A 25,978-nucleotide genomic window follows, 5' to 3' on the forward strand; every position below is an offset into this window, starting at 1 on the left:
ATTACTTCTGTTTGGGTAGTATGTGTCCAATAAATTGTTTTTTATAATTTCTTGGCTGTTGGGATCATGTTTGGCTATTGTTTCTATATCTTCATATGATTTTAGAACTCTTTTTCTAGATTTAGCTGGACCAAGACTTAGCCATACTATCTTTTCAGATTTACCATACAATGCAGTACCAGTTAAACGATCAGCTGCTTCATATGATCCACATTCTCTATGGGTGAGCATTTTCATGCCCAAGCTGTATAATTTCTGAGATACTGTTTTATCTGATGACAAGTCATTCCAGAGGTCTTGGAGCTCTTTCTTTTCTGCTTTAGTTAAGTATGCTCTGACATATCGTGCAACTGCAGTAGAATTGTCTATGTTTGCATTCCATAAATGGGCAATGATTGCATTATAATCATTGATATATTTTTTTTAATATGTGTGCAACTCCGTAACATAAAGTTGCTAGTTCACTTTCAAAGAGAAGGTGGAATATGTTTTCCACATTTTGTCAAAATCTGGGATCTTCAGAATACATCCGTAATGAGCGGTATTCTGAAGCTGATATTTGAGTTGGTCTATCATCATACCTTCCTCCTTTGCCAGTAGGAAAGAGTAGAGGAAAAGCACATGCTTCTATACTTTTTTCCCATATGCTGATTGGTGATCCTTTTGTTTGACGCATTTGGTAAGTTTCCAGTGCATCTTCTACGGTGTCATTACAGTGCAAAGGATGAATTGTATAATGGTCTAAAGTATTTGATATTGTAGCATGATCTAGTAGCTCAAATTGACCAGCTTCTTGTGTTTCTTTAATTATTTCAGTTGTATCTTTCAAGTTTTCCTCAATATTAATTTCTTTGTAATATTCATTATTCTCTTTAAGATATTGGAAGGCTTGTCTAACTTAATATAAATCTACCAGCTGTTGCCATATTTTTTTGTCTTTTGTAGGTACTCCATTTACTAAGATAATTAAAGATTGCTGCATTGGACGTTGCACTCCTAGAGTATGCACATTTTCTTTTAGATCTAATGGTAAATTAACTACTTTTCCACGAATGCCTTTTACCAATTCAGAGGGAGGTAATTTTGCTGTTTTTGGTTGAAGGCGTATTATTGCTTGAAATTGGTGTACTGTTTGAATTATGATGCTCTCATATAAATTAAGTTGTTGTAGGGGTTTTGGTACTGGGTATAATTCCAAATTATTTGTGCTAGCACGTGAAGGAGTTTGGTTGTTGTCAAGTTTTGTAGTGCAGTAATTGCAAAGTATTAAGGGCTCAGTTATTTCTTATTTGTTTTCTGCTACAAGGTAGAGAGCTAATTCAAACCATTTAGAACCTTCATTGTCTTCTACTTTGTATGAAAGGTCTACAGTTTTTGTGTTACTTTTATAAAATGTTCTACGGCAACATACACATACATGGTTTGGTACTTCAGCTGATGTACTTTTAAATTTTAGTATTTCTTTTTTGTATGTGTTTAGCAAAAGTTTGCCATGTGTAGAATTGTTGCTTAATTGGTTTAAAGCTATTTCATTATGTAAATGGCTTTCACTTCCAAAATATTTTTTCTGGATATAGTGAATTTCTTCAACTAGGTCTTTTGCTGTACCATGTAGAAGGATGTTATTTAACTTTGCTAGTGCTAAAGCAGGACTTTTAGCATAGTACTGTTTATAAACTAGATTTTTTATAGTTGAATGATTTGTTGATATCCTTTTGAAATCATGGAAAGTGGTTTTACAAGTAGGTCCTGTAATGCAGGCAAATGAATGTCCTTGTAGTCCTGTGTACTTGCGCACTGGACAGGTATCCATATTTTGCAGTAATTTAATTTTGATTTTGTCTTTGCTTTTTACATATTTATTGAGGAATTGGCGTAAAGATTTGAAACATTGTTTGGGAATGTTACACATTGACGTGCATGGCCATTTGTACACTAGACGTTCTGATTCAGTTGAATGGCGGGGTAATTCTGAGTTTTCAGGGCATATTTTTGTAAGGAGTACTTCTTGTTCCATTATGGTATTATTCACTTTTTCATAACCTCAACCACTGCTATGTATGTCAATTGTATTTGTTTGCTTTTGTTTGTACGCTTCTTCATTAAAATATGGTTCTGTGCTCGTAGTGTGATTCCATTCACCTCCGCAGATACTTAAGAAGTTCTTTCTGTTGACATTTCGCTTATTGAAAAGTCTTTTTTGGAATTTAGTTATTAGTTTTGTTAGTGGTTTCACTTTGTTTAACAGTAAAATAAATAACTTTCTTTTGAGAAGAATTGCACTGTCCATCAACGCTTCTAAGATTAATTTCCCAAGATAGGTTTTAAGCATTGAACCTGATTTCTCTCCTGTTTTTATAAGATTTTGAAAGACTTTGTGACAGATGGTATGCTTAGTTTGCACTATATTAAAATCTGAAGAAGTAGTTTTATCTGTAGTGATAGCTGATTTTCTTTTAATTGTTTTTTGGTTTGTTTTACATTTTGATAGAGGAGGACCATTTTTTGTACTTGAAACTTCTTGTGTTTCACTGAATGACTGCATTAGCTGTTTTGTTTCAACTTTTTTTTACAAATTCTGCTAGAGATGGATGCTTATGTTGGACACTTTTATTTTCATTTGCTCTACTTTTGCGTTGCTTTCTACGGACTTGACTTTTGGTAGGCATTCTTTAGGGTCTGTTGAAAAGATAAAGAAGAAATTGGTTGGGGTATTCTGGAATGTATGTGTGCTGTGTGCATGAGTGTTTGAGTAAAATGATAAAGATGTATTTAATGGTGTGTGATTGTGCATTGGGAACTACAACTAGCAGGGATAGGTATTCTTGAATCTATGTATTACTAAACTGGGGTTCAGATGACAAAAAAAGTAAGCTTGTGGTGTGGAAAAGTACAAATAGTAAATCTAATGTATACAATTAAAACAGCTGTTTGTTCTTTAATATGAAAATTGTAGCGGTTCAGTTGGGTAATTTGTGTGTCCAAAAATAGGAATTTGTGGGCCATTCTGGATGTAAATCGCTGTTTAAGACATGGAGATTTTTGGACAAAATGGTACACAATCTCTATTTTTAGGCACCGAAATAGCTTGTATTAACGTTATAGTATGTTTGATTAATAATACAAATATTATGGTGATATTCTACTTACTTTTTTTCTTAAATTAACAGGTAACTTCTTAGTTCTTCTTTGTTCTTCGAATTCGGCTGCTTCTTTTCAGGAGACTGGTCTTCACTGCAATTGTAAAAGCTTCAAATTAGTAACTTTGTTTGTATATAGCGCTGTTTTTAATTTAAATATTGATTTTTTTAATTGAAATCCTCAGTGCCTTCTTTAAAACCATTAAACTAATTTATTTAAATAAGATACATTGCATCAGTTCAGTACATATGATATGTTCTTAATGAACACATTGTATTGAATGACTAACTGTAGCAAAAAAAAATATCTTTACTATGGGCCTCATTACACGGATGGCGGAGAACCATGGCGCTATTAGCGCCATGGTTCATGCCGGTAAAATACTGGCACCGCCTTGGTGGAAAGGGGAATTACCGCCCCATTCCAAGGTTGGCGGGGCGGTAATTCCCTCTTCCACCATTGCCCTTCCCCATTCCCATTTTTGCCCCATAGGGCATAATGGGAATGGGGAAGGCGCTAATTACGGTACCGCAAATTGCGGTACCATAATAAGCTCCCTTGGTCCCTTTGCAGGTTGGTTTTTAACGCTTGCAAAAAGCAGGCGTTAAATCCCCCAACCCGCAAAGGGACCTCGTAGTAAGGCGGTAAGGATTTACCGGTACCGGTATTTTACCGGTACTGGTAAATCCTTACCGCCATCCGTGTAATGAGGCCCAATGTCTTGTGAAATTTATAATATACCAGTGAATACCACTATTTCTGTAAGTAAGCTGTTCTAGGTAATAGCACCTCAATGTCATGTCTAAATTAAAGTAATTAAGTAAATAAATAAATAAAAACAAAAAAATATGAAATTGTATAAGTATTTTTTTAAAGATTTAAACATAGATATTGCTTGCATGCAATTTTGTTTGAATATATGTAGTCTATATATTTCATTTAAAACATGTTAGTTTAACATGATTTGAGTGTGTTTGTATAAAGAAAGTAAATAGTATAAAGGTTTATAAGTGATAGTTGATTTTAGGAAATTGAAAAAAATACAGTAAATTCATTTTACAGATTACACAAACTAAAAGTCTGTTTGAAAATGTGTTCATCTACTGTACAGAAAATATGCATACCTGAAGTTTGTGTTCATGCATATGGATATGCATGGAGCTGCAAGTAGAAATCTTGGAGACTTGTACAGTATTTCTGGTAGATGGTGCTTGCCAATGATATGACACTTGTACTCAGAGAGATTCACTGTACATTTGCAGTGCTGATCTATGATGATGCAGTTAGATGTAGAGGTCTTGAATGTGATTGGTGCATGGTCATGTGATTTCTTAGCTACATCCAATGAGGGAATGGCAGAGAGAGTGAAGTGGAAATGGTAGAAGGGCTGTTCATGTTATGATATGTCCACGGACATGGCGGTAGTTCGCGGACATCGGGAGTTACATCTGGGGATTTTTGGGTTCAGAAGTCATGCAAATGAGAATAAGCACTGAAAGGGATTGGTCAGGAAAGTTTAGTGGGTGTGTTGTGCCAGGAGAGAGTTTCTCAGATACTCTTTTTGCTGAGAGAACAAAAGATAGCTATGGCTGTGTGTTTCAGAAAACAGATTGTTTGGATTTTGGGAGATTCGTGGATACATTGGTTGAAGGTGCATGCAGAAAGCTGTGGAGTAGCTGTAGATCTTGGATTCCCACATGTGGAAGTACACTGGCATGGAGTACGTGGAATGAAGTGGTTGGACTTGCTACCTCTCTGTGCTACTTTGGAGACAGAGCAACATTCAGATATAATTGTAATTCATTGTGGAGGGAACAGTTTAGGGCATGTGACTGGAATTTTTTTGCAATTTGCTATGAAAGAAGGACTAGGGAAGGTTATGGACATGTTTCCTAATTCTCAAGTGATATTTTCACGGATTGCGCAGAGACAAATGTGGCTTCGTTCTTCTTCATTTGGTCCACAAATAGAAAAAGCAAGGCGCAATGTTAATAAAGCTGTTTGTGCCTTTCTAGGAGATTTTGGCATGTCCTCTTTTCACAATGAAAATATTATGTTTCGTAGTACATACATTTTTCGCAGAGATAGAGTCCATCTTACTTATGCTGGCAATCAGATTTTTCTGAGAAATGTACAAAATGCATTGCGACCTTTTTTGGAATTACAACAACCATTTTGAAGTAGGTGTTAAGCATTTATAATTTTTGACTTACAAACACCTCCCAAAGGCTATTTTCAGAGCCACCACTTCCTCCCAGAGAAAATTGCAATGTTTGTGATGGGGTAGCAACCCAATTTTTTAAATGTTCGCGAACTGTCCGCGGACTTCTAAAAAATACAAAGGGCCCAGCTTCATTTATTTTCACTTCTATTTTTTAACTGTGAAAAGCGGCTCTGAAAAGAGCCTTATTTTTTTTTTTATTTTTGATATTTTGTATTTTTTTTGATTTTTTATACATGACACACTAGGAGAGGAGGGGAAAGGAAGGTAAAGAGGGGACACCAACCACACGGTTTTATTTGGGTAGTGAGCAGATCTTCTCGTGCTCTGAGACGATAGTCTCAAAAGCACTACGAAGTCGCTCCCCCCTGCAGAGTACTGTGTCACAGTACATACATACAACTGTGACCCTCGAAAGGTAAGGGTCATCAGCATTCTGTATGGCCTGTGAGGCAGCTTGAGGAAGACGCTGTCCCACAAAGGTGGTCCTTGTGGTGACAGGATCAGAAACAGAGGATGAAGTAGAGGAAATCAACCTGCTACATTCTTCGCAAGGTACAACCCTGCAAATAGCCCCAGAGTGAAATGACCTCAGGTGTCGCTTCATAGTAGTGGTCCCAAAGCTGTACTTACCGTGCTTCCCGCGACTGAGTATCATTTTGCACTCATTGCAGGTAACACGGTTCACACAAGCCTTAGGAACATTCCCATGAATGGTAAATAACCACCACACCCAAGACTCACGCCTAGTGCGGGTAGTAGCGTTTTCCTCTACCTCATTCTAATCATCCTCTTTTTTCTCCTCCGCATCCTCACTCCTGTTCCCCTCTTCAGGCCCTTGGGGAGGTGGTGGTGGTGGAGGGGGTGGGGGTGGTGCTGAAGCAGGTGCAGCACCAGGTGGCAGTTCTGCAGCCAGGGATGCCATCTCGATGGTTTAATCAGCAAGTTGCTGGAGAAATAGCTGTGCTCTGAAGAATAGCCAGAAACACAATGAGAATAAGCTCTAGGGAGTGGTCTTTTATAGGGGTGCTTGTGCGCAGTCCGCGGACATGCGCGCTGTGCGCGGACAGATCGAACACAAAAAAACTTTTGAAAATTTTCAAAAGGTATGTAGAATCTCAGGATTACTATGTGGGACTTGTGCCATGGTGAGATTTTATTGAAAAATATTATGGATTAATTGAAAATGTACTTTTAATTTGTTCAGGGACCAGAACAGTGTCCGCATTCAGAACACGTGATCAGCGTGGGCGCGGTCATATGATCCGTTCGCGAACAAGTCTGCGAAGGAAGCGCATGTCCGCAGGACACCAAATGCACAGAGATTGGCTAGCGCATGCGCGTTGATGTTCTAGGACACTGTTCGGGTCCTGAACTAATTAAAATTGCGTCACACGTGAAACGAACATTTCAGGACACTGCGTGTGTTCTTAGAACAGTTTAAATTTGCTAGCAAACAGTAAGGACAGATATAGTGTTCTTCAGGACACGTTCAATTTTGTTTATGTACGAACATTTCAGGACACCAATTGTGTTCTTAGAACATTTTCAACTTGCTAGCGAACAGTACGGACAGGTATAGTGTTCTTTAAGACACCTCCATTTTCGTTTAATTACGAACAATTCAGGATACCGCGTGTGTTCTTAGAACAGTTTGAACTTGCTAGCGAACACTACGGACAGATATAGTATCCTTTAGGACACTTTAATTATTTTTTTTACGAACATTTCCGGACACTGCATGTGTTCTTAGAATAGTTTCATCTTGCTAGCTAACAGTACGAACAGGTGTAGTGTTCTTCAGGACACCTCCATTTTCGTTCATTTACAAACATTTCAGAACACCTGCACTGTCCGCGGACACCTACATTGTTTTAAAAAAAGAAAAAACGAAACTATTTACAACACAATATAAAAATTCAACTTTATTTAACACATATTAATAATTTATGACAGAGAAGGTGAGGCAGAAACAGAAACAAAAACAGGAGAATTAGGGGTTTCATCATGATTGTTATTAGGTGAAGAAGGGATGGAAGTCTCATCAAAACGTTTTGGGTTATGGAGAGGGTTTGGGGATAATTGACTGGGATATGGTGAGGAGGGACAAGTACATGTGGGGCAATGGTACGAGGATTTTGGTTTAAAATGATCTTCCACAAAAGTTTTCAAATTATTCAAATTAGTCAACAATAAATCCATTTTTTCTTCTATACTGTGAAAAGTGTTATCCATAACAGGTATTTCTGAAGTATTTTCTATTTTGGTATGCTATGTACAAAAAAAACATATATATATATGTTAAATGTATACAAAATAATAATAATTAAAAGGTTTATATTATAAAGTGTTTACCATTAGTTTCACTATCTTGTGACATTTCTTCATGTGGGAAATGTTCCTCTAGCCATTCCAGAGTACTAGACATTTCTGTGAGAGAAAAAAATAAAGATAATATATTTTTTTATCGAATACAGAAAGTTTATAAATATATGAATAAAATTAAGTACACTTCCTATTTCAGGTAAGATATGTCCTATGTACTCAGTGGGTCTGCTCTTGTTCTCAGTTCTGTTGTGATTGTGAGGTAATTATGTTGGAAGCCAATTTATTTTCTTGTGGTATATTCCATTTTAGAACATAGTGCATTTAAATGAATGGTTAGTTTGTTGGATAAATGGGTTACATTTCTTATGTATTAGTACATATAATGTGTTTGTGTGCTTTTTTTAAAATTTGTTAAATGTTCCTATGTTATGATATAACAATCAAACATACCCCCCCCAGAGTTTTTAGGTAGTGGTACTGTTCTTCGAACATGTCCACGAACATTAAATGAGTTCGCGGACATCAAGTACAGTAGAAGAGATTCAGTCAGTTCCATATGATATGTATATAAAGTGAAAGTCATTATTGTTAAGTTGCACTACTAAAAACCTACGAAATTCAATGACAAAACTTTGTTAAAGGGACGTTGTGGTTAAGTTGCGCTACTAAAAACCTATGAAATTCAGTGAAAAAACTTTGTTAAAGGGATGTTATGGTTAAATTGCGCTACTAAAAACCTATGAAATTCAGTGAAAAAACTTTGTTAAAGGGACGTTGTGGTTATGTTGCGCTACTAAAAACCTATGAAATTCAGTGAAAAAACTTTGTTAAAGGGACGTTATGGTTCCAAGTAAAACCGAAAAACCCTTGAAATTTGCCAGTTATGGTAAGCTAAGCAACCATAACTCGCGCCACCACCGTACACTGCTAAGACTAACACCCACGGGGGAGCAAGGGTGCGGGTGTTGGCGTCCCGCGAAGGGCGTCTGGATTAGCCCAGGAGGGCCACCGTATTCTCGGAGGGGAGGCCACGCCCCCTCCCTATTTCTTCTCCTTATCATCCCCGCAGGGCAGGAAGCCCGCGGGGGAGCAAGGGCGCGGGTGTTGGCGTCCCGCGAAGGGCGTCTGGATTAGCCCAGGAGGGCCACCGTATTCTCGGAGGGGAGGCCACGCCCCCTCCCTATTTCTTCTCCTTATCATCCCCGCAGGGCAGGAAGCCCGCGGGGGAGCAAGGGCGCGGGTGTTGGCGTCCCGCGAAGGGCGTCTGGATTAGCCCAGGAGGGCCACCGTATTCTCGGAGGGGAGGCCACGCCCCCTCCCTATTTCTTCTCCTTATCATCCCCGCAGGGCAGGAAGCCCGTGGGGGAGCAAGGGCGCGGGTGTTGGCGTCCCGCGAAGGGTGTTTGCGGTCCTGTGGAGGTGCACCTTCAGGACTTTGTCTCTCTGACCTTAAGGCGGCGCAAGGACGCAGTGTTTAGGAGGTGAAGAGGAAGGCCCGGCCGCCTGGAGAAAAAGGGTGAAAGTAAGTGTTGGCGAGGGACTGTAAGAGGAGTTGTTGTCTGTTTGTTCTGGACATAAGGGCTGAAAACTGGTGAAAACTGGTGTGGACCTACTAAACCCGTAATGTCACTCCTCAAGTCCCTGAGATCCTTGAAAGCCCACGGCCCCCCTAGGAAAACCCCCCTCCGTCACCAGCGCTCTCACCCTTCCACCTTCCTCCTTTTTGCTCAGAGGTTCATCTCGCCCGCCAAAAGAGTGGCCCCATTTCCAAGCGTAAGATCCTGGCCGTGAAGAGGGTTCACTCCCGGGATCAGAAGGGAGTGCCAGTCAAAGCCCTAATTCTGGATGGACAAAACTCTGTTCTAGTACATGCGGGTGAGCACTTTACTTGTCCCCCCGAACCTCCACTAGAGTTGAAAGAAGGGGGCTGTCGGTTACCGCAGGGGAACAGTATAGTCGCAGGACAAGGGATCACGGAAGGTCCAATACCTATCAACATTGGCAGTCTGTCTGATCCTTGTGAAGGAGGGGAATGTACCTCTAAGCCTCAGGCTACCACAGACTCCATCGGAGGAAGACCTCCTAGCCCGCTGTTCCACCCATCCACTGCAGTCGTGCTCTCTCCCCATGTTTCCACCTTGAGCGGCAGCCTCCCCAAGGTGTTATCCTTTTCTGGAATTTTTGGTCCCGGAACGGAGATGCCGGAGTCCAATGAGGAAGTCACTGCAGGAATTGGAGCACTAGTCAGCAGCTGTCCCTCAGCTTGCTCCTCTCCTACCAGCAACATCAGGGCCTCCACCCTGCCATCTGGCTCTAACATTCGTGCCAGCCCGGGAAAGACTCCTTCCAACTAAGCTCTGGCCAGCCCAACTGCGGGGGGCAGCCCTTCTTTTGATGATGTCCTTGTATGGAACCTCCCCCTGGGCAACAGAAGTTTCGGGTGTGCACCTATGTCTACAGTGCGCCTATTGGCTGGCCCCTCTCTTCATCCATCCCCACTCAAGGTGTCCAAACAACCAAACTGTGAAACCTCCCCGGCCGTAGGGCCGGTTATCAATCCATCAATCGAGGTGGACATGTCCCTAGGGGGGTGTAAGTGTAAACAAGTTTTGGCAGAGTTGGCTGCTATTAGAAATCTGCTTATAACACTAATAGACATGCAGGGGAAGGGGAAAGGGGAGGGGGAGTCCTTTCCCACTCCAACTGTTTGTAAGGGTCTCTCTGATTTTTCTTTGGTACACCCTAAGAACCTAGACCCTCCTTGTCCCGAGACTATAGTCCCAACTTCTTCTGGCCCTAGTTTGTTGTCGGGGATGATACATTCGGTCATTGAAAAAGTTCCCAGGGTAGGGGGATCCAAGCATAGCGAACCCAGTGGGGCGGTAGAATATGCCCCAAACCCAGTGGGTTCAAAAAGCCCTCATCATGGGGGGATGATCGACTGTGGTCAACGGCACAGAGACGGCCCATCTCAGCCTCCTGTTCAAGGCCAGATTGGCCGAGCTACAGTGTATCTCCACGGGGTACCTAAAATGGAAAGGAACTTGCTGGAGTCCAGGGAGTCCCTCGTAAATAAAAGCGTTCACTGGTTACGATCCGTGAGAGGTTGTTCCTTTGTGTCCAGGGAATCCTTGGTGGGCTGTCGGAGAATGGCCAGTTTGGGCAATTGCTCGGAGGACATAGTGGAACTGGCCTTTTCTGATAGGAGACTGGCGAGTAGGGTCCTGGGTCAATGGAGGGGGACGGGAGGGACGCCAGGGAGCGGAATTGTAATCAGCCCACACTTATATTTAGGCTCCAAATATCCCTTGAGGCCAGTCAGGAGGCCCTTCCCCCTGTCTGGGGCAAACCTCACTCCCCTGGGCCGTGCTCGGTTAGGCTTTTTGGGGGCCAGGCCCTGGCATGGGGAGTTATTCAGAGGGTGATGTGGTCCTATGTTTCTTCTTTTTTGCTCCCTTATCTTGTATGGAACTGCAATTTTATGAAATTGTAACCTGGATTTGTGTAATAATGTGTATCTCTGTTGTTTAATGGCTGTTTTTATACAACCGAATAAACATGTTTGCTTGCTTGCTTGCTTACTAACACCCACGACATCAAAGATGACATCACAAATGTCATTGATGACATCAATGATGACATCACATGTGTATGTACTTTTCATGAAATATGTGTACAAGGGATTCTTATTATAATATTGCGAAAAAAGTGTCAAGGATCATTGCAATAAATATCATACCCTAATTAGTACATTGAACGATGCATTGATATAAATAGCATTCTATTATGGGGTTCTATCTAGTATACTAAGCTACTCATGCAGAAACATAGCATTGTGTGCAGCATACAAGATGAAGGTATAATATTCGTAATGTTAATATGTTGAATAATGAAATGATAATTGTTTTCTTAATAGATTTTTGTGTACTGTGAAATATGTAATAAGTAGCTAATAAAACCCCTGTATTACATAATTGCATTACTATAGACAAAACACAAAGAGACAAGAACACATACCAATATGGGTATATACAGGGAAAGTGAAGTTATCAAAAAAGCATAAGTAGTAGCAGAAACAATTCATAACCTAACTGATTATTTTCATGCAAATAAATGATTGCTGTTTCAAAGCTGCTATTTACCCTATGTATTTATATCACTTGATGTGATTGGACCCTAAGGAAAGTAGTGTGAGTACAATGTATACAAATATGAGCATATACAGGGAAAGTACAGCCATAAAAAAACAACAGAACTATCAGAAAGTGCTGATAAGTCTATTGATTATCTTTATGCACAAAAAGGATTGCTGTCTTTCAAGCTTGTGTCTTCCCCTATGTATATGTTTCATATGGTGCGACTGGACTATAAGGGAATTACTGTAAGAACCTACTTGAAGGATACGTCTACAAATAAAATAATTTTTTTAGTTTCTTACTGTTACTGAAGAAAAGCATGTGGCCTAGATATGTCAGCAAAAGAAAAAAGAGTGAGCCAGACATGTGATGTCATCAATGACATTTGTGATGTCATCTTTGATGTCATGGGTGTTAGTCTTAGCAGTGCACGGTGGTGGCGCGAGTTATGGTTGCTTAGCTTACCATACATAACTGGCGAATTTCAAGGGTTTTTCGGTTTTACTTGGAACCATAACGTCCCTTTAACACAGTTTTTTCACTGAATTTCATAGGTTTTTAGTAGCACAACTTAACCATAACGTCCCTTTAACAAAGTGTTTTCACTGAATATATATATATATATATATATATATATATATATATATATATATATATATATATATATAGAATCACATAAAACAAACAGACAAACAGACATAATCTACCGGCCACATATATCTGAGTCTACGATCCTCGAGACTTATCCTCGCCGCTAACAAATACCCCGATTGAGATGTGAACCATTCTCTTGTAATGTCTTTAAACAAGTTTGTGGCCTACATCATCTGTAATATGGTTCCTTCTGTTACATGCTTATGACGCAGGACACTGGGCTTATTCTACTGTGAGGATCCTCATCTCACAGTTTCTCAATTACTCAGCTCCTTTCCTCAAGTCAATTACTTAATAACTTGATGCTCATCATCTTGAGTTGCTTTTTCCCCAACCTCCCTCCATTACTCGTTTCCCTTATCACTCTCTCCACTTACTGCCCATTCACAATTGTGCCACCTCACTCAGTTTTTACTCATCATTCGCTTTTTCGACTTCCGACTCTCTGGATCGCTGGCTCTCTATCAGCCGCTCCTACCTTCTGTTCCTTCAGCTTCCTGTAGACGTCAGGAGGGGATTTTGCCTGAAAACAAGGGACCCGTCTCACCTGCGCTTACAAGACTTATCTTAAACTGGTTCCACAATCTACAGGGAGCTTCACGTCCTTTCAGTGAAATGGCAGAGGACGCTTGTTATTTACGGGACCCCAAAGTTCACTATGTCTATGGATTTTTAACCATCATCACTCTGCTACCATGTGAACTGGGGTAGTTGACCTAACCCTTTAAAACGAGGTAACAATATTATGAGATGAATGGGGAAGCAGAAGTTACTCAAACATCAATAATCAAAATGATTCAGGTATTTGGCAAAAAGGTTAACTGTTTTAATGTCAATTACCTAAAACAGTACAACTGACATCAACTGATGTCTCACCACATGGTCTCTCCAGTTTTCATCAGAAAAAACATCATACTTATAGTAAAAACTCTTCATTGATGATGTCAACCTACGTATGTACTAGCATCGTCCCTACGTGCCAAACAACAGAAACCTATTGGAGAGAGTAATTGGTTCTAAGGAAAAATCTAAGTATACATTACATACTAGTCTAAGAAAGTGATAGGCTCCTTAACATCAGGTGGGGCAACTAAACCCTCCCCTCAAACAGGTCACTATGAATGTCACTAAATACAGAATGTCTCATTGGTTAAACAAACTAGAGGGCCCTTAATTACATGGCCCCTTACAATTGGTTGGCACTCTTACATCCGTCAGTACTTTTCCACCTACATTAGCAGCACGCAGGCTAGAATTCCAGGTGCTGGTGAGTTGGTCATAACCATAGCTTCCCACGAATTGGCATATCGTCTATCATCACACCAGTGGTCTGCTGTCAATTAAGGCTTTGAATTTGTCCTTCAAAATGTTCTTTGCTCTGGAGAATTCAGGGGAGTGAAGGCACACTCTGCCTTCATGCATAGGTGTGGTTCGTCATTTTTGTCCATCTTCATCCTTCCACATGACTGAAGACGACAAATTTGAACTCTCGTACATTTAAAATACTATTTTTTAAAAGACATCTGACGTCTTCCTTGTTTTTGTCCATGCCTTCTGTAACTACTGTCTGTTCCTCCCAATCCGATAAGATCTTGGCTTCTTGGGGCTTATCCAGCCTCGCCTTTCTGAGATCCGCTTCTGTAACTTAATTGCTTTTTTCAACTGCGACACACTTGAAATGCCTTCTTTCTCTGGTCTAGGACTGCTATAACTTGTAGTGGAAACATCCATTCTTTACTTGTTCCTTTATATGTATACATTGGCGCTTTCCACAATCTATTCACTACATAGCTAGCCTTAAAAATTCTTGGTCTACTTGCGTTTCTTTGCATAGGTACACGTTTAAAATGACTTGATATCTTCATCGTTTCTGTAGCATAATCCTCTTCATCTTGATTCCAAGATGTCACTTATCTTTGATACTTTCTTGATGCCTTATAGAATATCTTCATTCTCTTGTCTCTGCATCTCCTATATGTACGTCAGTCCAACTTCATGTGATGTCACCAGTCTGCTCTTTCATTCATTCATCCCACTTCTTCTGGGATTTCATTCAAATGACCATCATACTGTCGTGTATGCAGGTATGGCGTTCTCAATGGGAACCTTGCTTCCAGGATTCTCCTCATCATTGTTTTTTTCACTGGTACTGCACGTGTCTCACACTCTGGTTCCCAACATATAGGAAATATGGGCGAGATGGTTGAGGTGGGGGTACTTGGCTCCTTCGCTACAGAAATATTCCTTTAAAGTAAAAGAAAATGTGTGACAATCTCCATTGCGCTACTGTCCTTGTGGATCTGTTACAACACACAACGGTGGCCGTTTCACCAAATTTATTCGCCCCATTTTTCAAATGGGGCAAGACCCCATAATCCATCTCTACATCCCCCGCTCCCACTCCACCTTTACTCTAAAATGCATGTAACACTCCACCCTTTCCCCAGTGCCCCCTAAAAATGTCACATAGTTGGTAAAATGGTTCTTCGACAAAGGAAGTTAAACGGCCGTGGTGAGTACAGCAGTTACTGTCCCTATGAGGTAGTAATGGTACATATGGGAAATGAATGGGGGGCATTAGTTCTAATGAATGGTACCAAAATCAGATGAATGAACTTACTCACTAAAAAGAGGGCAGGATCGCAATATCAGTCACCTGGTATGCTGGGCGTCCCATTAAAAGGTTTGGGAAAGGTGCAAGAAGAAACATCTTTCTTATCAGGTGACAGCGCACATTCGTGTCCCTGTCCAAACCCGCTGTTATCCTCTATCTTGTATATACACAGGCTGGCGTCCTTCTCTGGACCCTAGCCATTCAGCATGCATTGCAAACATTGCTATCTCCACCATTAGACTAGGTACACACTGGATGCTAGCAGATCAAAAACTACAGCAATCAACACCCAATGAGCGTTAATAATAGCACCTATTTTAACATACAATAAAATAGTGCTTATACATGTTCTCTCTGCCAACATAAAATATACCTGCTAATAAATCAAGACCGCTGACAAAATGCCATCAGAATGCAAGAAGGGATGCCCTTTTTTCTTTTTAATGGGATAACTCACAAATTCCAAGTGGCACATTAGTGTGCCTAATCTTTCATAGGCATGTTAATGCCCTTCCTGGTTTTCCTCCTATGCATGTGCTAGTCAGTTTGCAGCGAAAAACAATCTATGCCACAATATGCATCATGTTTTTTTTTCTTCTGCTTAGCTTCTGCCATGAAATGCATGTGCCACCTAATTTACTAACACTCGAATAGACACCAGTTACTTTCTGATGATTAGTTTTGGGCCTAAGACAGTAGTCTTCAAACATTTGGCATATCTTTTAATGACAAATCTGAAAGGTGTGAATGGCATTCATTAGACTATATTTCAGTACATGGAATGACAAAGCCTGGACACAAAAAGTGTTAGCACCATATGCCCGGATGTCAGAGGCTCACTGCCTCTCCTAAAACACATCATTCCAGAGAGGCGTACATCCATGCTGGCAGCTAAACTCTAGCATGCAATGTCAAAGAGGAAAACGAAGGATAATTTAGAACGTGCCAAACATATGACAGAGAATATTTGTTTTGATGCTTAATATCAGTGGAATCCGCAAAAACATATTAGAATATTGCTGTTTCTCTGACATGCTCTGTCTGATGTTGAGAAAAAAAATGTCAGGGAGAACTTGAGCATTGGGTCTTGTGCCATGGTTTAATGACACTGATTCTAGTGTAGACATATTATTCAACTTGCATCTGGAGATTTAATGGATACCACATCAAGGATGCAATAGTCAAAGTGGATAAGGCGATGAACAGTGTTTAATTTGTTTATTTTATGGCCATGTGTCACGTGTCTCATCTAAAAGAGTCTCTCATGGGCATCTGTGTAGAAACACTAAACTTGATGGGGGCAATGCCCCCCTCGACGGCCTCCCGTCATCAGTGGAGTAACTTTGTTGAACATTTTGAAGGAAATTGGCGGGGTGGAGGATGGGTGATAGTTGCTCTGAGAGAAAACACTAAACTACTACACCAGAAGAGTCCCTTGCCGACGCTTTGTTATAACTTTCATGAGACTGGTGGCATATCTTTACAATTCATCTCTAAAGACACACCAGTCTTCTGAAACTTATAACACCAGAGTGGGTTTTTAGAATTCACTATATTGATGGACCTCCAACCCAGACCTTCAAGGCCGAGAACTGCGTGGCCCCGCAAGAGTTGCTGACTGATAATGATGCCAGTACAAAATCTCATGACAGGCAGTGACACAGCAAGAAAGGGCTAGAATGACTGCCCCAAAATGCCCAGTCTTGCCTATTAATAACACATACCATACTTTTTACTTTAGCAAGATGCCCAGAATAAAGTATTGTTCCAGTAAGGGCTAGACTGTCTGTCCCAAAAAGGACAATCCAACCATGTAATATTTCATATTTGGCTTTTTCGATGCCAATAAAGAAATACCATACCTGCCAAGCGCCTCTCATGCACAAATATACATACAAACACACACAGAATTCATACCCATTCACCATGGACGGCATCATGGCCTTTCAACCTTTTCAAATAAAAGAGGCATCGGGCCTCAGAAGTGCCCCCCAGCACCTACCCCCATGTTGCCAGTCGGTAGTCTTGTAACACTGCGATATATTAATTTCTCTCTATTTTTGTACTGGGGCATAAAATGTGCACTTTGCAGTGCTCGCATTACAAGCTGTGTTTACAGAAGTGGTATCACCTCATTGCCTTCTAATACTGGTTTCTCAACATCAACCACTTGCTGACGAAGAAGGGTTTATAGCTCTTTAGGGGTAATTTAGAGTTTAAGCTCCCTGCTGGCTGGCTGCCTCATGATAACTGGCGGCTATTAACCTTATCTTTTTCACCATTGTAATGTATGCACCCCACGGGTGCCTCAGACTGTTTTCACTCTAAGCAAGGGGCCACTGACCATCATGATGAAAATGTGGCCCGACACATCTTCAGCCGGGCTTGCCATTCAACCAGTGACACAACAATACATTGATAAACTTCATTCCAACATACAAACAATGCATTTATCATTCAGACACAAAAGTCAACACACATATGCTTGCAAACAGTCACTCACACATACATGCACCCAGCACCTCCATTGACATGCACTGTGTGCACATACAGTTAATATGTACATACACAATAACACATGCAAACAGTATTGCAATGGACATTGAGCATACCAGGCTTTATACCCCATCACTGAAATTCTGGACAATGTTGACTTGACCTGGTTGAACTACAAAGCCATGGCAGGACACGACCTGCAAACAGTGCTTGGGGTGGTTGCACTTTTAAAAAAGGCCTGGTAATTTGTAATAATTTAACACATTTCATTGTTTGCACCTTAATATGAATCCATCCATTTTTAGGCAGTTGAAATAATGATGGGTGACTTGGTACTTGCACATCAATTGAGTGAGCATGGAATGAGAAACAGAGGACAGCAGTTCTTAAGTGTGTGTTTCTGACACAGAGATTCAACAGCTTTTATCATTCAATTTAAGCTGACTAGAATAGTGTCAATAGAATATGTTAACAGTTAGATGCATGCACCCACAAAGTTCGTCCCTCACCCAGCGACTCCCACAATCTCTAAAAGTTGGATGTTTTTTTTACAGACATCAGGGGGCAAATGCAACTAATAATGATTTGTTATTTTTTATCGCTTTCGCAAAATCACCGTACAGAGAATATATTTATATAAAAGTATCACCCAATCAAAGTTGATACTCATTTATCAACCTCAGAAGGATGAAAGGCTGAAATGGATTTAGGATTTGAATTTGTGGACTGCAGATTACCCTCAGGTTATAGCAGTGAGTGTTCAACCCGCTGAGCTCTTGTACCAGCTAGCCAGCAGGGACACGTTTTCTTACTGTGGCATGGTTCTTGTTAACCAGCATTATGGCAAAGTCAACAGGAGCATGCTCCTACGTGGATATGTGCCATATATTAGCAGAGCCAAGCCAGCATCGACATGTTTTGTTATAGTATTATTACTGACATCATGGCCAAAGCAAACATGTGTATTTTATAATGTGGGAATACTGGCATATATAGGTGCTGCAGAAGGGACATGTTTGGGCACAATCAGTTTGAACATGTTTTTTAGACATGCATAGTACTGACATACAGTGGGCAAAGGTATTATGAAAATGTGTTTGAAAATGCTCCTATGCATTATTGATGACTTGGCATCTAATGGACTTTTTTCATGTCTCACCCTACAAAACCGATTGTAAACTCTGTGACTTTTTACCTAATGTATCACAGAAAATGTACTGTAAAATTCACCATTTTAATCCCTTATTGAAAAAGTTTTCTCGGGGGAGAACCCCTCAGAACCCACCTTAGTTGGTTCGCTCTCGATTGCTAGGCTCCGTAGCTCCTACGGATTCGGCTGGGGTCAGAACAAGCCCAGTTCCCTCTTCATGCTCACCTTAGCGTGATCCCCACATTAGCTCAAGGTCCCACTTGTTAAAAAAATCCTGTCTATGCCCCTGGTGAGTGTGGGTGAAAGATACATTTAATGGGTCAAAGAAAGGTGTAGTACCTACTCAGGCTCCTGGGCTCAGGGAGGGGATCAACAGCACAATAGGTTCGATCATTAGCAGCTTTTAAAGCTGCCATACAGCCTCCTTCAAATGTTTGTGGCTGGCTCTTGACAAACCTGCTATCCAATGTGCACTGCAACCTGACCTGTGTTCAAATGATCCCAAGTTTGAACTGTGTCCACACATTGTCCAAATGTGACACCTCCCTATGGTTAGCTGAGGCCCACAGCTCCCCAACACAGATACAAACAAACACAATTTAAAAAAGAAAAAAAATACTTGCCTCTGCTCTGATTTTAAATACTGGCATCCCAAGTTAATACCTAGCTAGCTAGCCTCGCGCTCCGGCGCCAACAGACAGAAACCAGGAAGCTGAATGATCTTCCTAATTGCTGTCTGTGTCGCACAAGCGCAAACCCAAAAAGCAACGCTAAGAGGCTCTACCATGCGGAAGTGCTGCGGTGCTGACAGCGCAGGCGTAAGGCCCTGCACCACCCAGTCCAGCACCCTGGGACAGCCAGGGTGAAGAACTGAGTATTGCAGGTCACCCGGCCCTGAAAATGCGACCACCTGCAATCATCAATTATGTAATGAGACATTACGAGCCTGGCTGGGAACTAAATTAGATTATTGATGATTGCATCCCCCCAGCCCTCCCGCCAAAAGATGAGGGGGACAAAACGTCATGCCACAATAGTTGGGGGGACAAAACCCCCTGCCCCCCTTTAATTACACCAATGCCCATCATCCTCCCTTGTGCCCCTGAGAAGTATCCTACACACGGCTACACGCATCATCAAGTGTCTGCGCAGATACAACCACATCCTCCCGGCCCTCATCGACCTTCACTGGCTCCCGGTGCATGCACAAATAACCTTCAAGAGTTGCTGCATCATCCATGCAGTCGCCCTCAATTCACCCAGCTATCTCGTGGAGAAACTCAGCATCTCCGGGAGACAGCGCACCACCAGAAGCCAGGAAATGTGCAGACTTGAAATCCACCACTGCGAAAGGGAAAGGACTAGAAAACAAGTCTTCTCTGCCTACCCTCAAGACTATGGAAGCCCTATGCCATCACGTACCCCCTGCATCACCTGACTTGCTAGACGCCATCCACTCCTCTTGTCCCAGCCAACCTGTACGGTTGAAGCCCTCCTCTGTATCCTACCCCACACTGTATATCTGTTCTGTTGAATACCTTTTTAAAGCGCTCCGTTGCTTCTCGAAGCTAGGTCCACACTCAATAAATACAATAATAATAACCCACAAAAAAGGTATACATCCCAGGAGAATTTACTAGGTGTACAGTTCATGGGGAAACTCACTATTTCTTTGCAGATGCACGCTTCTTCACCTCCAGTCTGGGGCTAAAGTCCTTGCAAGGTAAGTATGTCTTTATATCCTTTTTTTTTTAAATCCATCAAGCAATAGATGAAAAAGTCAGTCAGTCACAGAATCAATCATTTAGTCGACAAACATGGCACTAATGTCAAAAATGGGTTCATGTTGCTCTCCGTTATACAAGAATGCCCATTGTCTGAGGAAAATGCCAATTCTCAACAATCCCATGATATTGAAGAATATTTTAATTTTTTTGTGGGATATTGAGAATAGCATTGCGGGGGCCGTGTCACAACGAAGTTTCCAGAGACTATTGGATTAACTTGTAGTAATTAAAAATATATTTATTTCAAACATTGTCTGTGAAACTATGAAAATATGCCATCATATTATAATTTTAGAAAAATACATACTTTGGGATAATACATATAGTACCTCTATGGATAATATAATAAATACAAGATTCCCCAGAATGAAAATCATGAATGATACCTGGGAACTCTTCATCGGTAAAGAGAGGCCCACACAATATATCAACTTATCCCGTTCTTCCTTGAAAAGTTGGTACAATAATTTCCTCTTATTTGGTGCATATTTGGCCAGGTTGCAAGAGATTTTACTGAGAGAATTAAAATGCCACCATCTTCAGATACCGATCATTACCACGAGGAACAACAAACAAGATACCGTTCATGCAAAACTATTGGTGGAACACCACATATATGTACATTCCATGCATAAATATTGTTCGAACATTAAATTGGTGCTAAGGTTGGTGCAGGTGTAACATAAATGGAAGGAGAAAAATGCCTTGCGTAAAGCTTGTATGACTTCCATTCCCATCATGCCCCATTTTCATATATTGATACGGCGCAGAGGAGGGAATGAACCTAACGTACGTTTCCGCCACCCCCTTCCTTACTGCAATACAAATACTCCAGCATTTGCGCCAACATGGATTTTAATGCCAGAGCTAACGATGGGGATTCTGATGGAGTCCACTGGGTTTTTGCATCAACAAAAAGCGGGCCGATTCCATAGGAATCCATTGAGAATGCGTACATGGCAGGCAGTGTTTACTTCATTTGCACGGCCGAGTGCAAAAGGGTTGCCTTTTTGCCCTCACCTTTTGCACTCTGTCATGCCAATAAGGCAAGGACCCGTGCATGCAAAATACAAAAGTAAAGGTCCCCACTGCTGACTCAAATATGAGCTCCATATAGTATACCAATTTGTCATGTGCAAATACAACTACTGATATTTTTGCTACTGATATTAATGGGCCTCATTCCGGGTTTGGAGCTAACCATGGAGTAATTAGCTCCATGGTTGCCTCCGAAATCGTTCCAAATCCGGCATGGTGAATGGAGTAATTACAGGTCCATTCCATGGTTGGAGGGACCGGTAATTCCCCATTCACCTTTTGCCCTTGCCCATTCCCATTTCTGCCCCATAGGGCTCAATGGGAATGGGGAAGGAGGTAATTAAGGCACCGTAAATTACGGTACCGTAATTACCTCCGAAGTACCTTTGCGGGTCCCGTACTTATCTCCTGCTAAAAGCAGGAGGTAAGGAAGGACCCGCAAAGGGACCTTGGAATACGGAGGTAAGGGATTACCGGCATCGGCACCCTTACTGGTGCCGGTAATTCCTTACCTCCAACCTCGGAATGCCCCCGATTGTTTTTATTCATTGATATCTGTTAAACTAAAAGTTTCTGAATGCAAAGACTAAGGTATGTAGCTTGAATAACTAACTCGATTAACTAAGTGAAAATGTACAGCAGTTATTTGCAGCAGCTTGGTGGGTAAAACAGTTACCCCCGTTAAACAGTGGAGGGCCTGAAGTTTACTTGACTGTACAAACTGTTATGAATGCGATACCAAGGCTGGACAGCTAAGACTCAAATGGGAAATGGATGTAGGTGAGCAGTTTTCAGATGGGGAGGGGATGCAATCAGTGTGAAAGGGGTTTGGGATATAGTCTGTCTGGAATTATTTAGGTTTCAATTCACGGTCAAGTACTGCTTGCTGGGGCTGTTACCTCAATGGAAGGGCAGATGGGGTAAGGTGGTGGCTAAAGTCCTAGCATTGGGGCTATTGCTTCTGAAACGAGTGATCGCTATAAGGCGCAGGGTGGACCAATAGTCAAAGATTGGCGTAGGGCAATGTAAAAATGGGTCAAGGCTGAAATGGATTTGAGTGACCTGTGGCTGGGACAAGTTGGAAGAACGTTCAGATTTGAGACCGCCATATGTTGAAAGGTGTGACAGATTATTGCTATCGGTCACTGAGCTTGGTAGATCGGGGGAATTTGTGGGGCGGCATTTTGAAGGGATGTTTGAGGATTGGGGATCGTTAACTTCGTTCTCTGCTGTACCTGATTATGTGCTAAAAAAAGAAAAGAGGGTTATCATGTCCATATGTGCTATTGTGATAGATTTTTTACAGAAAATGACACAGAGGCCCTCATTCCGAGGTTGGCGCAAAGGGATTACTGGCACCGGTAAGGACACCTGTGCCGGTAATCCCCTTGCGCCCTATTCCGAGTTCCCTTAGCGGGTCCCTTCCTTAACGCCTGGTTTTTACCAGGCGTTATGGACGGGACCCGTTAAGGGAAATCAGAGCCAATAACGGTACCGCAATTTGTGGTACCGTTATTGGAGCCTTCCCCCTTCCCATTGAGCCCTATGGGGGTTCGAATGGGAATGGGGAATGGCTTTTACAATGGGGACTTACCGGTCCCACCAAGGGTGGACTGGACCGGTAAGTCCCCATTGAACGTGACCGGACACGGTCCCGTTATTGGTGGTAGTCATGGCGCTAATAGCGCCATGACTACCGCCAAACTCGGAATGAGGGCCATACAGTGTTAAAACAATATATATATATTTGCATCTGCTAATGTTTTTTTTCTCATTTCAGTGTTTTTAAACAACATACTGTTGTTTTGTACGAATAAATATGACGGTGTTGACTCAAGAAAAAAAAGAAAAAAAATTACAAACCGTTTACACAACAACAAAATATATATTTTATTTATTTGCATTTTTAAAGCGCTCAGGTGCATTGAGGCGCTGTTACAAGACTATGGGGGTCATTCCGAGTTGGGTGGTAGCCATGGTGCTATTAGCACCATGGCTGCCACCCAAACCGGGTCCGGGTCCGGTCTGGCAGAATGGGGACTTACCGGGTCATTCCGACCCTGGAGGACCCGATAAGTCCCCATTCTGTAGACCATTCCCCATTCCCATTTGAGCCCCCAAATGGGGAAAGTGCTAATAACGGTACCGCAAATTGCGGTACCGTTATTAGCTCCAACGTCCCTTAACGCAAACCGCAGAGAACGTGTGGTCAGACCACACATCCTTTGCGGTTCCCGCTAAGGGACTTTGGAATTGGGTGGTAAGGGTTTTCCTGCACCAGCATCATTACCGGTGACCGTTAACCCTTACCGCCCAAGGCGAGCATGTTGCCGCTAAGCTATCCTCCCAGGACCCTTCTGTCAGCTATCATCTACAAGGACAGATTACAAAAACGTGAGTTGTGCCTTTCTGCTTTGCCATATGCTAGCCCCAGGGAGGCCGGTTCAAGGGCAACTTAGTAATCAATGCCTTATGCAACTTATTAGGAGTACGATTATTGTAGGCTGCCATGACAACAAAAGCAGCAATAGGCAAATAAATAATACTGCAAACTTTGACAGAGCTGTTTCCCAGTTCTCATTGTGGTGTGGTGTAGATGTAGGCATGGTGATGGGAACATCAAGAGACAAGGGGGAAGAGAAGGAGATAGTGTAAAGAAGCATGAAGGGGAAGCCCACCAGTTTAGGCAGCATACCCATTAACACTGGGCCTCATTCCGAGATTGGAGGTAGTCATGGCGCTATTTGCGCCATGGCTGCCTCCAATAACGCTACCAGCACCGGTCTCGTTCAATGGGGATTTACCGGTGTAGTCCGAGGTGTAGTCCGACCTTTGCAGTCCCCATTGAAAAAGCCATTCCCCATTCCCATTTGAGGCACCATACGATATGATTTGGCATTTATAACACGCCTATACACAAGTGTTTCAAGGCGCGATATGGGCATGGGGCTCAATGGGCATGGGGAAGGCACTAATAACGGTACCGCAAATTGCGGTACCATTATTAGCTCTGACGTCCCTTAACAGGTCCCGCCCATAACACCTGGTCAGACCAGGCGTTAAAGGATGGACCCGCTAAGGGACCTCGGAGTAGGGCGGTAAGGGATTACCAGCACCGGTCTCCTTACCGGTGCCCGGTATCCCTTACCGCCCTACTCGGAATGAGGCCCACTGTGTCAGTGCCAATCATTATTTATTTATTTATTTCAAATTCTTAGACCATCGCGCCACAAGCACACAGACATCAGGCCGCGCAAACAACGAAAAAGACAAACAACAATCATGACCAATAATGAACATAGAGAGGTCTGGAGAAACCAGTGGCAAAGCTCAAGAGTCAGGAGGGCAAACCGAAAAGTAGTTTAGTACTAATCAGGTGAACGATTGAATAAGTACATTTTCAAGACCTTTTTAAACTTTAGCGGTGTGTCAATCAGTCTAATGCTGGGTGGCAGTGCGTTCCAAGCGCAAGGACCTTGAGAGGCTAAGCTGCAACCACCTGTTGTCACCAGTTTAAACCTTTGTTTAATTAGTCTCTGGTGCTGTTGTGATCTGAGTAACTGATTTGGGCCTTAAAGAAAACTGCATGCGCGCCGTAAAATATACCGGGATGGCATTTATCACACATTTATGAGTTAAAGTTTGTATTTTGTGGATGATACAATGCTTCACTGGCAACCAGTGCAAAGTCCTTCTGGCCAGGGTAGTGTCAGAACGTCTGGCAAGACCCGAAACTGCACGTACTATGCCATTCTGGGTGACCTGAAGCGTGGCTATGACAGAAACGGCACAACCTGCAAGCAAACTGTTGCATTAGTCCAGCTGTGTATTCACGAGAACTGTGACTAAGGTCGCCAGGTTCTCTTGATTGAGGAATGGGTGTTTGTTGTGTAACAATTTATTAATCAAGCCACAGGCAGATCTAACAGTGGCCACATGTTGACGCATGGAGAGTTCAGCGTCAAGAATCACTCCCGAGTGTTTTTACTTTTTTTTGTACCACAATGGGCGTGTCCATGATTATGAACTTTGCATATTCTCAAGAAGAGAGCAAGGCAGACCAACCCCAAAGGCTACCAGTATCAAGAAAAATGAAAAGTGAGGGCTGTGGGCTACGAAGATGACCAGAATAACAGCAAAATTGGCGATGAGGACCAATCAAGTGAAGAGTCATCTCCTGAAAGGCGAACACAATGGTATTACCCAAATTGACCTTTTACAATTGACCTTTTGTCCCAATTGACCTAAATATAGTGGTCCTAATTGACCTTCTGCACAATTGACCTTTATATTATTTTAGTTATTTTATATATGTATTGGGTTGGTTTTGGATTATAAATAATATAAGGGGATTGGGTGGGGGGTTGCCAGGGAGTTTTGGATTTGGTGGGTGGTTGCGGGGGGTTCCCCCCG

The sequence above is a fragment of the Ambystoma mexicanum genome, chromosome 11 (genome assembly GCF_040938575.1).
Source record: "Ambystoma mexicanum isolate Mex_15411 chromosome 11, UKY_AmexF1_1, whole genome shotgun sequence".
NCBI classification, from domain to species: Eukaryota; Metazoa; Chordata; class Amphibia; order Caudata; family Ambystomatidae; genus Ambystoma; species Ambystoma mexicanum.